The sequence below is a fragment of the Coffea arabica genome, chromosome 6e (assembly GCF_036785885.1).
Source record: "Coffea arabica cultivar ET-39 chromosome 6e, Coffea Arabica ET-39 HiFi, whole genome shotgun sequence".
NCBI lineage: Eukaryota > Viridiplantae > Streptophyta > Magnoliopsida > Gentianales > Rubiaceae > Coffea > Coffea arabica.
The window spans coordinates 47,351,713-47,363,353 of NC_092321.1; the positions used below are offsets into that span (position 1 = coordinate 47,351,713).

General features: G+C 38.1%; 1 long non-coding RNA gene across 1 annotated transcript; it reads left to right on the forward strand.

The window, feature by feature from the left end:
• Positions 1–8,530: 8,530 nt before the first annotated feature.
• LOC113694923 (uncharacterized) lies at positions 8,531–10,007 on the forward strand. The gene is made up of 2 exons (XR_011816591.1): positions 8,531–8,701; positions 9,846–10,007. It is a non-coding gene; the product is annotated as an uncharacterized lncRNA (long non-coding RNA).
• Positions 10,008–11,641: the final 1,634 nt, after the last annotated feature.

Here is an 11,641-nt window from a genome sequence, read left to right on the forward strand (position 1 = left end):
TGGTTCTAAGCACAAGACTTTCCAGGAACTCATTGGAGCCAAATTATGTCATGGCACACACCCGAACCCCAAATGATATGCAAAGGAGTAATAAATGCAAGAATTAGTTCAAAAGTAACTTTGGGAACAGTCGAGGGATCACTCACTCAAACTATAGTGCTTCAAGCAGTCACGTTCAATGATACTCCAGGTTTGGAGTCCAGATCTGCGATAAAAATCCGATTTGAGAACTTTGAAACACGAGTAAGATTTGAAACTTAAACGTTCCGTTCATAAGAATCAACCAACTGAATTTCATTTGAAAGACATTCGTGAAACACTTGCTCGCTTTTCAAATCGTAAGGTTTTTGTAGCATATATACTTGGAAAACAACACTTGAGTTGAAAGTACAAGGAAATACAAGTTTACATTGGCCATTATATCTTTTCCTCAAGGGTACAAGTTCATTTAGGTTTTTAACATATAACCCTCGATAACAAAGTAGTAAAGGTGCTCGCTAGTTTAAGTGATAATCACTTAACCTTCACTCAAGTTGCAAATATAGTTTTCTAGTTCTCGAGTAAAAATTCGGGCAGCATGCCCTTTGTGTTTACCTAATTTTCCAGCCATTTAGGCTTCATTATTTTTCCTCAACCAAAACCCAACATCACATATATCAGCAATTCATGTCAAGAGCCGTTCCATAGGCTCACAATATCATAAGAACAAGATTCACAATAATAGCAAGTGCAGAAATTCAATTTAGCAAAAGACAGATTTGACGTATGGATGCGGAAATAACATATCCGAGGCTATGTTTATCGGATTGAGGCGCAACCTATGCCGTTTCGAAGCTAAGACACAGGGCTACAATGTTCATGAAGGTCACTTAGTCCAGTTCCTAATGTAACTTAGTCAAATCCTCAAATTACAGAACCAAAATCCAATTTGTCGGCTGTTTAACCGCATTACACTGTAATGGTCATATCTCAGAGTACACAAGTCCGATTCAGGTGTTATTAGAGGTATTTGAAAGCTAAGTCAGAATACTAAAACTTTCATGTTTTAGCAAAGAGCTAAATCAGTACGGATCCTAGTCAAAAAACGTGATAAACTGGACTAACTGATCACACGGACTGCTGGGGAAATACTTAAAACAGTAAGGGTATTTTGGACTTTTCACGACCTACGTTGCTCCGATTGAGTTGAAATTTGGTAGGCACCTATAAAATACCATTATATACAACTTTCATTCTTTGACCTAAGGCCAATTCGGCCTCTAACATAGGGTTACAAATTCGGACAGAATGTTGGGGAAAATTTTCCAGATTCTGGAATTTTTTGTAATCAATGGAACTTTCTCAATTTTCTTGTTCTAATCACTACCAAAGCCCCTTATAAAACCTCAATTACAATATATATATATATCATACATCAAATTGGGCAGAAATTCCCCAAGCCCTAGTTCATCATATAAAAGGGGAAAACTTCCAAATTCATCACACCCACTTGCATAATCATGAAATCAAGCCAAAACATAAGCTAAATAAACATCTTAAAGCAAAATTTAAAGCAACAAAGGTCATGATCAAATGTTTGTACCTCAAAAGCAAGGCTTGATAGAGTGATCCTTCACCCCCTTTGATATTTCTTGGTTCCTCAAGCTTCCCAACTCACACTTAGTACTTTAATCGGTTTAGAATTGGATTTCTTACTTGGGTTGAAGCAAATCAAGAAGAAAATGGTGAACTCTTGCTCTCCCTTTTTTCTCTCTTCTTACTCAGCCAAGATGCAGAAAATAATGAAGGAGATTAAGCTAAGTTTGTCTTATAAGAAGGTAGAAAGGTAAGAATTAATTCTAACCACAAGTTTGGCCAACACTTGGCTTAACCTTAACCACAAAAATTTTCTCTTTCCTTCCTTGCATTTGAGCCACAAATTTCGGTCAAAGCTGATGCAATTTAAGAAGATATTTTGCTCACAAGTCAATAAACTTGTTTGGTAAGAAAAATGGTGGTCAAGTGGTGCGTTCAATCGGTAGTGCGCGGGACCCGCCGGTTCGCGCCGTTTTTCTTAAAAAACACACGTACTAGGGTTTTTACTTCCCATTCACTAACCTTATATCATTGCTACTACTCACATATTATTTTTCACTTAAAAGTCACTTTTAATCACCAAATTTGATCCTTGCTCCGTCCCGAAAATTCATCCGGCGGAAAAATCGCGAAAACCCTAATTTGCTCAAATCTTGAAACCGAAGTGTGAAACCCTATTTTCTAGGTTCATTGGCACTTATTGTGGGGTGATTGAGTAGTAGGGCCATTATAAAGTGGTATTTATCAAAGAAAAGGGAATTTTAAGAAAAATATAAGGAATTTGCACGGCTTCTGGCCGGATTCCTCACAAAACACTATTCACCAGCAATTTTTCCCTTTTCTTCTGCCTTGGGGCGTTACAACTCCCCTCCTTAAAAGAATGTCGTCCTCGACATTCCAACTTGTACTAATCAGATCAAAATAGTTCTCGAAAGTCGATCACGTATTAAGAATCATTTCAATCTCGCTTATCATAATCAAATACTAATCAGATCAAATATCTCAAAGGTCAATCACATACTAAGAATCACTCATTACAATCAAGTACTAAAAGTACTCCAATCCAACTTATCAAATAATCTTGATCCAATTGATAGTCAGACGAGTAACTGGATACATATACAAAAAGGGCTCGAAATCGGACTTAAAGTCCCTGGTATTTGGAAAAACAATTCAGGACATAACGATATCTCAGGTCAGAAATTACCCCTGGTGGTGCTTTATAACACAACAAGCTAGCACTCAGCTATACTTCACCAGAGCCTCAGATGCAAGATTTTGTCCATGGCGGTGCTGGACAACACAACAGGTTAGCACAACGGCTATACCTCGCCAAAGAACCTCAGTTCAAAATTTCATCCTTGGTGGTGCTTTATAACACAACAAGTTAGCACAACGGCTAAACTTCACCAGAGAACCTTAGTTCAAAATTTCATCCTTGGTGGTGCTTTATAACACAACAAGTTAGCACAACGGCTAAACTTCACCAGAGGATCTTAGCTCAAGAAATTGGCCCTGGTGGTGCTTTATAACACAACAAGCTAGCACAACGGCTAAACTTCACCAGAGAGCCTCAAGTCAAAGTTTCATCCCTGATGGTGCTTTGAAACACAACAGGTATGCCTCGCCAAAAGAATGGCGGTGCTTGGTAACACAACAGGCAATACCTCATCAAAGAGGTTCAGTTCAAGAATTTCATCCCTGATGGTGCTTTGAAACACAACAGGTATGCCTCGCCAAAAGAATGACGGTGCTTGGTAACACAACAGGCTATACCTCATCAGAGAGGTTCAGTTCAACCGCTACAGAGGAGTAGTAGCCGGTCTACAACCAAACAAGTACGAAAATGTTCAGAAACAGAGTCAAAAGCAGGGTTCAAGTATATCGGTTCAAAAGCAGGGTCAATTATTTCAGGTTCAAGGAACACGGGTATGAGTAGAAACTCACTCGCCTAGCTTATGCCCAGTAATTCACACTCTCAAGCAGTCATCAAACTCAAATCCACATACAGATCATATATAAATCAAGATACTTGCTCAAGAGTAAAAGAGATACCCTATTTTCAGTTAGGTCAGGTCTATCCAGTGTATGTAAGGGTACACTAGCCGATTCAAATTCAAGTCTACTTACAGGTCGTATACAAACCAAACTACTTGTTCATGCGTAAATGAAATACCATATATTCAGTCAAATCACAACCACTGAGTGTACGTAAAAGTACACTTGCCTAAACAATGTTCAAGTCTCAAGTGAACTCAGCCTAGTCAGTTTCCGGCAGTTCAAGTAGTTCAAATCCCAACACTTACAAATCGGGTGGTGCCATCCTTAATCAAACAAGAAGACTAGATGAAGGTTGCAAAATCAAAAATTTTCTCAACAATCCAGCCACCACCATAATGTATCAAAACCCAAGCCAACACTTATTGGACAAGTCCAAGTCATTATTTCAATTTCCTCATTCAGTTAAGTCTTGAGTACAAGACAAAATCTTTTGCGCTCTAACCTGTGCCATTACAACTTATCTCAAACTCAATCATAATTTCTATTCCCATCATCGTACATTAAACCATATTCCGTCTAAAATTCACGAGCATTTCCTCAGGAAAAATATCGGGTACACAAGTACAAGAATTCAAACTAAGAAACTTCACGACTCAGACCATATGGTTTTAAACGAAGCTCATCAAGTCATATCTTACGTGTACCATTTTCAAGAGTCACAACTGACGCTCCAAAAGAGCACTGAACGTACAAACCAATCCCACAGTCCGGCATCCTAAACTTTAAGCCTAGGATACACTACAAAGATCTGAAGCCTAAGCTCTGATACCATTTGTAACGACCCCACCTCCCCCTAAGGCGAACCAAAGGGTTTAGCGGACCGCCTGCCCAGCTCTCGCCGGGACTCACTCACTTACTACATTTCTCAAGTAAATTACAAGGTACAACTCAAATAATACATCCAATTCTCCAAAATTACATATCTTAAGCGAAGCGGAAACCAATTCTAAGCGTAAAATGTAGATTTACATCCGATTCAATTCCAAATATTTATACAAGCCCAAAAGTACACAAACCAAAACTAAAACTAAACTATACAAGATGTACGCCATCCAGCCACACAAAGATCCAAATACAAGTTCTTCCTTTACCTCGATCCCTGTGGGGAGAAGAAGATAATAGGGGGTGAGCTAGAAGCTCAGCGAGTGACCAGTAAAATCAACAGCCAAGTATATTTCACAATAAAGCATTGATATGATGTCATGATGCAGTAATCAAATGTTCATTTATTGCTCATGAGAGCCAGTGAAGTTCTTGTACTTAAATATCCAATGCTCGTTTAGATCAGGTAACCATGAAACAGAAGTAAGGAGCCATCGGGCTCCAAAGAATGTGTAAACAATAGTGGAGACATTGGTTCTAAGCACAAGACTTTCCAGGAACTCATTGGAGCCAAATTATGTCATGGCACACACCCGAACCCCAAATGATATGCAAAGGAGTAATAAATGCAAGAATTAGTTCAAAAGTAACTTTGGGAACAGTCGAGGGATCACTCACTCAAACTATAGTGCTTCAAGCAGTCACGTTCAATGATACTCCAGGTTTGGAGTCCAGATCTGCGATAAAAATCCGATTTGAGAACTTTGAAACACGAGTAAGATTTGAAACTTAAACGTTCCGTTCATAAGAATCAACCAACTGAATTTCATTTGAAAGACATTCGTGAAACACTTGCTCGCTTTTCAAATCGTAAGGTTTTTGTAGCATATATACTTGGAAAACAACACTTGAGTTGAAAGTACAAGGAAATACAAGTTTACATTGGCCATTATATCTTTTCCTCAAGGGTACAAGTTCATTTAGGTTTTTAACGTATAACCCTCGATAACAAAGTAGTAAAGGTGCTCGCTAGTTTAAGTGATAATCACTTAACCTTCACTCAAGTTGCAAATATAGTTTTCTAGTTCTCGAGTAAAAATTCGGGCAGCATGCCCTTTGTGTTTACCTAATTTTCCAGCCATTTAGGCTTCATTATTTTTCCTCAACCAAAACCCAACATCACATATATCAGCAATTCATGTCAAGAGCCGTTCCATAGGCTCACAATATCATAAGAACAAGATTCACAATAATAGCAAGTGCAGAAATTCAATTTAGCAAAAGACAGATTTGACGTATGGATGCGGAAATAACATATCCGAGGCTACGTTTATCGGATTGAGGCGCAACCTATGCCGTTTCGAAGCTAAGACACAGGGCTACAATGTTCATGAAGGTCACTTAGTCCAGTTCCTAATGTAACTTAGTCAAATCCTCAAATTACAGAACCAAAATCCAATTTGTCGGCTGTTTAACCGCATTACACTGTAATGGTCATATCTCAGAGTACACAAGTCCGATTCAGGTGTTCTTAGAGGCATTTGAAAGCGAAGTCAGAATACTAAAACTTTCATGTTTTAGCAAAGAGCTAAATCAGTACGGATCCTAGTCAAAAAACGTGATAAACTGGACTAACTGATCACACGGACTGCTGGGGAAATACTTAAAACAGTAAGGGTATTTTGGACTTTTCACGACCTACGTTGCTCCGATTGAGTTGAAATTTGGTAGGCACCTATAAAATACCATTATATACAACTTTCATTCTTTGACCTAAGGCCAATTCGGCCTCTAACATAGGGTTACAAATTCGGACAGAATGTTGGGGAAAATTTTCCAGATTCTGGAATTTTTTGTAATCAATGGAACTTTCTCAATTTTCTTGTTCTAATCACTACCAAAGCCCCTTATAAAACCTCAATTACAATATATATATATATCATACATCAAATTGGGCAGAAATTCCCCAAGCCCTAGTTCATCATATAAAAGGGAAAAACTTCCAAATTCATCACACCCACTTGCATAATCATGAAATCAAGCCAAAACTTAAGCTAAATAAACATCTTAAAGCAAAATTTAAAGCAACAAAGGTCATGATCAAATGTTTGTACCTCAAAAGCAAGGCTTGATAGAGTGATCCTTCACCCCCTTTGATATTTCTTGGTTCCTCAAGCTTCCCAACTCACACTTAGTACTTTAATCGGTTTAGAATTGGATTTGTTACTTGGGTTGAAGCAAATCAAGAAGAAAATGGTGAACTCTTGCTCTCCCTTTTTTCTCTCTTCTTACTCAGCCAAGATGCAGAAAATAATGAAGGAGATTAAGCTAAGTTTGTCTTATAAGAAGGTAGAAAGGTAAGAATTAATTCTAACCACAAATTTGGCCAACACTTGGCTTAACCTTAACCACAAAAATTTTCTCTTTCCTTCCTTGCATTTGAGCCACAAATTTCGGTCAAAGCTGATGCAATTTAAGAAGATATTTTGCTCACAAGTCAATAAACTTGTTTGGTAAGAAAAATGGTGGTCAAGTGGTGCGTTCAATCGGTAGTGCGCGGGACCCGCCGGTTCGCGCCGTTTTTCTTAAAAACACACGTACTAGGGTTTTTACTTCCCATTCACTAACCTTATATCATTGCTACTACTCACATATTATTTTTCACTTAAAAGTCACTTTTAATCACCAAATTTGATCCTTGCTCCGTCCCGAAAATTCATCCGGCGGAAAAATCGCGAAAAGCCTAATTTGCTCAAATCTTGAAACCGAAGTGTGAAACCCTATTTTCTAGGTTCATTGGCACTTATTGTGGGGTGATTGAGTAGTAGGGCCATTATAAAGTGGTATTTATCAAAGAAAAGGGAATTTTAAGAAAAATATAAGGAATTTGCACGGCTTCTGGCCGGATTCCTCACAAAACACTATTCACCAGCAATTTTTCCCTTTTCTTCTGCCTCGGGGCGTTACAGCTAAAAGACAGTTTTGCCTTGGGAAATTTCTTGAACTTTGATGGTTTAATTAACTACCTTTCCGTGTGAAATTTCAATTGAAATTTGATAGAGGAGTGGTCCTCATATGGAGGTTTAATTGTGCAAAATTTGGTGATATTCTAAGACCATTTTGATATGCAAATGATGCCCCAAAATTCGCTCACCGAATCTGGAAACTTTTCGTTTTCTCTTAGCCAAATGGTCAAATTTGATTTGGGGAGTTTTATTTCAAAAATTTGGATGTCAATGGCCTTTAAATTGCTCAGTGGATGTTATGAACTCTCGGTTTCCATACTGGAGAGATTTGGAACTGATTTCATGGTACAAAAAGTTTGTAAACAAAAGAAAAGTGAGAAGGTAGTTTAGCCTTGAAACTCTTCATAAACTTTGGTTGTTTTAATGACTGCCTTACCGTGAGGGTATTTGTATGAAACTTGGTAGAAATGTTGTTCACACATGGAAGATTTAGTGTACCAAGCTTGATGTATTTCCAATGCCAACTCGATGACCAAATGATACTTCTAATCTAGTCTTCAAACCTGGAAAATAGCCCAACAGTCTTAACTTTTTCAGCAACTTGGGGCTACTATATCTTGGTGCTCGAAACTCCGTTTCTCAATCCGCTTGTTTTTTTATACTCTTGGATTGCAACACTATTTTATTTCCAAATTTCAAAGGTTAGTTCAAAACAAGTGAATTTTGCCGAATTTCCAAAATTGGCCAAAAACCAACCTTGAAACTGTCTTAGTATTCTACAGCAGTAACTTTGATCCAACTTTTGAATACCTTCCATTTGGAATCATGGAAAAGTGTCTTCTAGAAACTTGTAGTACTCGGAATGTAGTTTCCAATGGTATCAAGCTTTCCAATTTTGGACCTACGTAGTGCAAGATACGATTTTTCTAGAATTGACACCCAAAGCTGAAATTTGGCAATTTCTTAGAAAATGAGATTTTGGAAACTTACCTTCTTTTCTCGATACCGATTGAACATTTTGAACTCGATTTCATGAAAAATGTTAGTCTCTCTCTTTAGACTTTAAAACTTTACTCTTGAGCCTCGATTATTAATAATTAAGGCCCAATTCATGAATTCCCTTTAGATTGTACAACCTTCTTTGATAAGTAGGAGTTCTAAGTGATAGTGTATAATAGTTAATGGTTATTTGCTCAGGCGCTCAAGGGGACCTTCAAGAAGAACTCGAAGTGGACGCCTAGACACTTGTTTGAGTATTTACTCTCTTGTTGCAATAGGTGAGTGTTCCATATAGGAATACGTAATTGGAATAAGTCTATGACATGCTTAACCCATGGTCATTAAGTGTTAAGTGCTATATGATAAGAATTTACCACACTCATGCATATTCGAATGAGGTATACTTGAATTGCTCGACATGAAATACTTGAAGTATGTATACTTGAATTACTCAACATGAAATACCTGAAGTATGTATATTTGAACTATTCGATATGAAATGCTTAAAGAGCATATTTATGTGATTACTTGAAATGCTAGATATGAAATGCTTGGAGAGCATATATACATGATGTGTTTACATGATTAATTATGCTATGGCAGCATAAGTCGGTTGGAGTGAATCTCCCCGACTCTTACGTGGTAAAAGTGGAAAACGGCCAATGGCGACCTATTAAAATGACATATGTCTACCAATTAACCGTAATTACCACCGTTAACCGTTTACCGTTTACTGTTAACCGTGTTTACTTATCGTTTTCTAATCTATGTGGTTACTTGCTTACTTGATTATCATGAATCACATGTTATATGAAGTTGTCCATCATTGTTAGGCGAGTGTGTACTTTACCTCACTCGACCTATTCAAATGATGAATTTTATTTTTGTCGAATTACTTGGTTACCTGTGCATGTTGTAAGCTATAAGCTGAACTTGGGCCCTGCCTCGGTTACTGACCTACTCGAGCCAGGACTGGGCTCGGTCGGGTAGGTTGGAGCCCTGGACAACCGTTTCGGTATACTCGAGTATTACCACTGGAGGGATAAGGCGATGGCCAGACCGTACCGTGGGGATCGGAAGTCATAAGGTGCAGATGACCGACAGAGTTCCACTGGAATACCGTATCCTACTGTATATGTTTACCCTGTATCATGATAATTGTTTTATGCTAAAATGTCAACATGAAATTCTGAGCCATGCCTGTGATATGCTCCCTACCTGTTACCTGTCCAATGTCTCATATCATGATACACGTCTCAAATTACCCGTACAATGATTATCACCTCATGATAACATGCCATTGTATAACCTTGAACCATACATGTGGTATGCTCCCTTTACTTGATTTAATAGAACTGCTAGAGTGTTTTGGAACCTCACTGGGCTGTGTAGCTCATTCCACGTTGTGGATTTCTTTTACAGGGTTCGAGACCAAGGGTGCTCGTGAGTAGTACTAGATTGTTTTCTTTTGAAGACTTTAAATTATATTATAACGGATGGCTATTGTACCCTTTTCCGTTGGGTTGTATTTAAGCTTGAAAGCTGCATAATTGTAAGTGTGAGATATTTGAAGTACTTTAATTATGTATTGAAGTTACTTAAAGTATTTCGAGCTTTTGAATAATGGATTGTAGTGAGTCCTGGCGAGAGCTGGGCAGGCGTCCTGCGGATACCCTTTGGTTCGCCTTAGGGAGAAGTGGGGGCGTCACACCATGGCTCAGGAACCATCCATCATATATCATTGCCTTGCTCAAATCCAAGTCTTAGATCACAAACTCAATGCAAACAAGTCCTTTCAAAATTCGGACAGAACTTCCCCTTGTCTTTGCTAACTTTTCCTGCCATCATGGCTTCATTATTTCCTCATTCCAACCCAAAGGTACACCCACAACAACAAGTTCATCCAATAGCCATTCAGCAAGCTCCAAGTAAGACAAGTACAAGTCAAGCTAGGGAAAAGTCCGGAAACGAAAGTTAAGCTCAAAACCAGAAAAATAGTTTTTGACGTCATTTTGCGGTAATGGCACCAATGGCACTACGATGGTCGGATGAAGGTGAAAGATACACCGTTTTGAAGCTAAGAGATAGGGCTACAATATTACAGAAGGTCACTCAACCCAGTTTCGAGTGTAACCAGGTCAAAAATGCAAGATACTATACCAGAATCACAAAAACAGATTCACAGAACGCATTCTAGCGGAAACTTCATAAAACAGGCTATCCAAGTCCAAATCCAGAAATTCCAAAACCATCTGAAAGCTAAGAAACAGGGATACATTTCATCATAAGACCTCAACAACCAATTCGGAAGTAATTCCAGCCAAAACAACCAATTACAGGCGCAATTCTTACATTCGGGTAAAACCAGAACAGCAATAGTAATTTTGACTTTTCTCATTCTACACTACTCCGATTGACCTGAAATTTTGTAGGCTCCTCCAAAATGTCATTCCCTACAACTTTCATGTTTTAAGCCAAGGCCAATTCGACCTCTATCTATGAGCTAAAAATTCGGACAGAATGAAGAACATTGAAACCTAGTTTTCCACTTTTCCTTCCAAAACAGAAATTGATTGTAATTAATCACTTTTTCCACCTCCTAGAGTCATTAAACATCATTTCCAATCATCATACATGACCCCATAATCATATCCATATGAAAACAGAAAAATCCCCAAAAATTATAAAACTTCACCAATTCAACCAAAATCAAGATATAATCCATAAAAGTGCATCTTATACCACCACCAATCATGAATTGAACATCAATTAAGGGAGGAGAGTGGTTCTTCACAACTCACCTTAGCCATACAAGAGATAGAGCAACAAATCACCTTAGCTTTCCAAACAACTCCACAAAAGAAGCAACTTAGCACCTCCTCTTTCCAAACCACTCCACCAACTACCTTAATCCTACCTTACAAATGATTTTTATGGAGAAAGTTGGAGTTTTATCGGTTAGATTTGAAGATTGAGCAAGCTTGGGATGAAGAAAGTTGAAGGCTTCTCCTCTCTTTTCTCTCTAGGAGTTTCGGCCAAGAAGCTTGAAAAATGAAGATGATTTTGGTCAATTTTTGGTATTTAGTAAAGGTGATGAATAGTAAGTCAAATCCATCCTCTAATGGTTACATGACACTTGTCCATTCCTATGCTTGATCTCATCCTTTTGTCTCTCCTAACACCAATCCATTTAGGTAACCCCTAATTATCTCTTAACA